The 5,000-nt window shown below is 48.6% G+C and overlaps 1 protein-coding gene across 4 annotated transcripts in view; it reads right to left on the minus strand.

Annotated features, from left to right (window-relative positions):
- LOC143287741 (uncharacterized) overlaps window positions 1-5,000 on the minus strand; it is a 26,941-nt gene that overhangs the window by 7,878 nt on the left and 14,063 nt on the right. The window lies entirely within an intron of this gene.

Consider the following 5,000-nt stretch of genomic DNA (forward strand, 5'->3'; position numbering starts at 1 on the left):
TAGACAGTCATGCAAATGATTGACCAAGACAGGGGTTGAACAACACGACTGGTTTATTCAGCAGTAGGTGGTAGGAGGGGAAGGGGAAACCAAGGGAAGTAACTCTTCTAAGAGATCGTTGCCTTCGCAACGGAGAATGATGTTACATCTCCCTTTTTCTGAAAGGTCGTTCTTTGGGAGATAAATAAAATAAAACTGGAATCCATCCAAAGCTGCTTAACTAGAAAACACTCGTAAGGTTTCTTGACTAGATTGTCACTGAACACTGATACTTTCAACTGGAATTGTTTCTGGTGATAATTATCTTACTCTTATTTTCACCTAATAGGGGAGATACAAAATGTTTGGGTTCGCAGACCCAAGGTTTGGCACACAGGCCGAATCATTGTACAAAATATGATTTCTCTTTATATGGCACACAGGCCAAAACTTTCACACATCTGCTAGGAGTCTACAAGTTCATTTTTGTCGGAGGGGTAATCTGCCGACCACTCTTGGTGATGTATCCGGGCTGAGTCTGGGTGGCGACGTCTGGCTGGGTACTGGGCTGGGTGTTCTGGGCACTGGCATCACGCTGGGGTTCACTGCTTGGCTGCGGCTTTTCTGTGGGTGCAGCCACATTCTCTTTCAGGCAACGACGGTTCCTCCGGTAGATACTGCCATCAGTCGTTTGGATCCTGAAGGATCTTGGTGTATCTGCCTTCTCGATGACCTTCGCGGGTCGCCAACGGTCTCCTGGGGACAGCTGGACTTGGGTTTTTGCTCCTACCTTGAGTTCAGGTAGTGGGTGAGCAGAGCGGTTGTACTGCTTCTCTTGGGACTGTTGGAGTTCATGGCGACGTTGCATAACACTGTGGGGTTGGATGGTTTTGGGGGCTAGTTGGTTGGTGGTTGCAGGCAGGGTGGAACGTAACTGACGTCCCATCAGCAATTGCGATGGTGATGCGAGGTTGTCCACCGGGGTTGTGCGGTACTCCAGCAGTGCTCGCTCTGGGTTGGTTCTCTCAGTGTGTGCCTTTTGCAGGAGTCTTTTTGCTGTCTGGACAGTTTTTTCAGCCAATCCATTTGACTGTGGATATCCCGGGCTCGATGTCACATGATGAAAATCCCATCGGGAGGCAAACAGGGCAAAATCACTGGAGGCGTATTGGGGACCATTGTCACTTATAACTGTTTCAGGCACTCCGTGTCGAGCAAACTGCATGCATAGTTTCTGGATGATGGCTATGGAGGTTGTCGATGTGAGTTCATCCAGTTCGAAGAATCTGCTGTAGTAGTCTACAGTGATCAGGTAGGTCTTGTTGTTCCAGGTGAACAGATCTGTTCCAACTTTCTGCCAGGGTTGGGAAGGTACATCATGGGGAATGAGGGGCTCTTTGGGATTTGAGGGAAGGTGGGGTATACATGTTGGACATGTGGAAACAAGGTTCTTGATGTCTTGGGTGATGCCTGGCCAGAACAAAGCTTGTCGGGCTCGCAGGGTTGTCTTCTCTATGCCAAAGTGTCCCTCATGCAGCCTTTCCAGAATGATCTGTCTCATCAGTGTTGGGTTGAAGATCCTTTCACCTTTCAGGACGATGTCATCGATTATGGTGAGCTCTTCTCTGTAGTTCCAGAACTCTATGGCACTGGAGTGGCATTGTTTTCTGGTCTCTGGCCATCCTTGCTGGATGTATGTCTTGAGGTGATGAAGCTGTGGGTCATCTTTTGTCGCTTTCCGTATTTCTTCTAGCTTGTTGTCGCTGATTGGCATGTTCTTCATGACAGCATGCACCTGAGTGTCGAAGTCTTTGCTCATCTGGTCATTTGGGTCAACTGGGATGTGTTTTCGGGACAGAGTGTCGGCCACAGGTATGCTTTGTCCACTGACATGGATGACTTTGATGTCATATTTTTGCAACTGCAAGAGCATACGTTGCAGTCTGGGTGGTGCAGTTGACAGGGGTTTCTTTATGATCTTCTGTGTGGACGATGGTTTGTCGGCCATAGACGTATTGGTGGAACCGTTTGCACCCAAACAGGATGGCGTACAGCTCTTTTTCTATTTGGGCGTAGTGCTGCTCCGTTTCGTTCAGTGCTTTGGATGCAAAAGCGACTGGCCTGTCTTCCTGAAGGAGGGTGGCTCCTAGTCCATGCTGGCTGGCATCCACTTCCAGTGTGACTGGCTTTGCTGGATCGAAGAATGCGAGAACAGGTTGGGATGAGATCATGTGCTTGGTTTTCTCAAATGCTGCCTGCTGAGGTGTGTCCCATACAAACTCGGTCTCGTTTTTGAGCAGGTCTCGCATGGGTTTTGTGATCTCAGAGAGCTGTGGGGCAAACTTGGACAGGTATGTGATCATCCCAAGGATTGTTTGGAGTTCCTTCAGGTCTGATGGGGGCGGCATGTTCAGGATGGCTGAAACCTTTGCAGGATCTGGCTTCAGACCTTGTGATGTGACGAGGTGGCCAAAGTATTCAACCTCCTGTGTTCCAATGGTCAGCTTTTCTGCATTCAGTTTCAGGTTCTTTTCTTTGGCTCTGTTCAAAGCGGCTCTCAGGTTGTCATCATGTTCCTTCTGATTTGAGCCTGAAACGATGATGTCGTCTACTAGAGGCGTGACTCCAGGGATTCCTTCGAAGATCTCGTCCATCTTCCGTTGGAAGATGTCCTGGGCACAGATGAGACCAAATGGAAGCCTCTTAAACCTGTACCTGCCTCCATGTGGTGTGTTGAAAGTGGTCAGGTACGATGACTGCTCGTCTAGCAGGAGTTGCCAGTACCCTGATTGTGCATCCAACTTGCTGAAGATTTTGGCGTTGGACATCTTTGCCAAAGCATCTTCGAGTGTTGGCATTGGGTAGTGGGGGCGTCTTGTCACCTCGTTTAGGTCTTTTGGGTCCAGGCATATCCTTAGCTTGCCGTTTGGTTTCTCGACCACGACCATGGAGTTTACCCAGTCAGTTGGCTCAGTCACTTTCTCAATGACTTCCATGCGCTCCATTCTCTTGATTTCCTCCATGATGCGGTCCTTCAGGGAGTGAGGTACTCGTCTAGGTGCATGTACTTTTGGGGTTGCGTTGGGTTGGAGGTGGATGTTGACTTCTCCTTCCAGAGATCCAAAACCGCTGAATACGGTTTTGTATTCTTTCAGTACTGCTTCTTTGGTGAGAGGAGGTTCACTGACAGAAAGAATCAGTTTGATGAGGTTCAGATCCAGGGAGGCTTGGAGACTCAATACTGGTTGTGTGTGGCCGGTGTCTGCAATGATGAATTCTTGTCGCAGTGTTCTCCCTTTGTAGCTGCAGTCCATGGTGGTCTTTCCTTTCACATTGAGGGCTTGCCCTGTGTAGCTGTAAAACTTCTGCTTGGTCTTGCTCAGAGGTGGCTGTTTGGTCAGTTGCTTGTAGTTCTTCCAGGGAATCACGTTGACCTGAGCGTCTGTATCTATTTTGAAACTTATTTTGTCTCCAGTCTCAAGGTCAAGCTTGACATAGGCTGTATCAGGATGAGTGGACTTTCCATTGACTGTGTAGACATATAGGTCCTGATCACTATCCACTTCCTCTTGGGCCAGACTGTGGACAGCTTGCTTACTCTTCTTTTTCATGCAGCATTTCTCGTAATGGTTTGCTTTCTTGCAGTAGTGGCAAGATTGTCCGTATGCAGGACATGCTCTCCTTTCATGGATTCCTCCACAGTTTCTGCAGCGGTTTCTGCTTTGCTGTTGCTGATCACGGTCTTGACGTGAATGGTCATGTCGCTGGCGCTCATTTTTTCCGTGTCGTACAGCTGCTACTTCAGCAGCGGCTGGTCTGTCTGACATGGATTCAAGACATTGCTGTGTGGTCTCGAAGTTCGTGGCGATCTGTATTGCCTTGTCCATTGTCAGCGTGTCGCCCTCTGTGAGGAGTTTTTCTCTGATGTCCCGTGACTGGACACCAGCTACGATGCGGTCACGCACCATTTCATCACTGCTTGTATATTCGCAATCTTTGACCAGATTCCTGAGGTCTGTCACGAATGAATCAAACGTTTCCCCTTTGTCTTGCTTTCTCCCCTGGAAAATGTATCTGGCAAATACAGTGTTCTTTTTTGGGGAGCAGTGGGCTCTGAATTTGGTGAGAATGGTGTTGACATTATTTTGATCTGCTTCTGCAAGGTTCCACGACTTGAAAATCTCCCTACCTTTGTCTCCTATCCATATACGGACGTATGCTGCCTGCTCCTCTGGACTTGTTTTCTTCAGTGGGCCAAGAAACATCAGCTTGGCGTGATCTTCAAATCTTGTCCACTCCGTGTCTAAGTTGTTGGCAGTCCAGTTCATAGTTGGATTTTGTTGAAAAGCCATGCTGAAAATACGTACCACTGAACCACCCCTTTTGCTTCCATAACGTTACGTGTCTTTGCTTCGCTAAACGGAAGGCTATGACGTGTTAGGTTACGTGTATAAAATCAGACGTAACGAGCACCAGTCCTCGCACCACTTTCAGAGTGAAATGTGAGGGGTCTGCCACTGAAACGCCTGTAAGTCCGAATACACAACCTACGTAGTAACGACGTTGTTGAACAGTGTCGGAGGGCCAATAAAACTGGATTGAACAAGCAGTTCTTTGTTCGATTGAAACTTCGTAAACCTTACTTGAGATCGCAGTCAAGGTCGCCGTGTGTGGTTTGTTGCTTGGGCTCTTGTCCGTGTTTTTGACACCATGTAAAGAGTCTGGGTGTGTTTTAGACAGTCATGCAAATGATTGACCAAGACAGGGGTTGAACAACACGACTGGTTTATTCAGCAGTAGGTGGTAGGAGGGGAAGGGGAAACCAAGGGAAGTAACTCTTCTAAGAGATCGTTGCCTTCGCAACGGAGAATGATGTTACACCCAGCCCCGCACCACCTACTACCACCAACCCACCCACCCATACACACAACCTTCCCTCACCCCCTCAACATCCCCACGCCCCCCCACCCACCCCATACCCCCACCCCCACTCCCCAATACACACACACAAACAGACCCAC

This window comes from Babylonia areolata, chromosome 11, assembly GCF_041734735.1.
Source record: "Babylonia areolata isolate BAREFJ2019XMU chromosome 11, ASM4173473v1, whole genome shotgun sequence".
Classification (NCBI taxonomy): domain Eukaryota; kingdom Metazoa; phylum Mollusca; class Gastropoda; order Neogastropoda; family Buccinidae; genus Babylonia; species Babylonia areolata.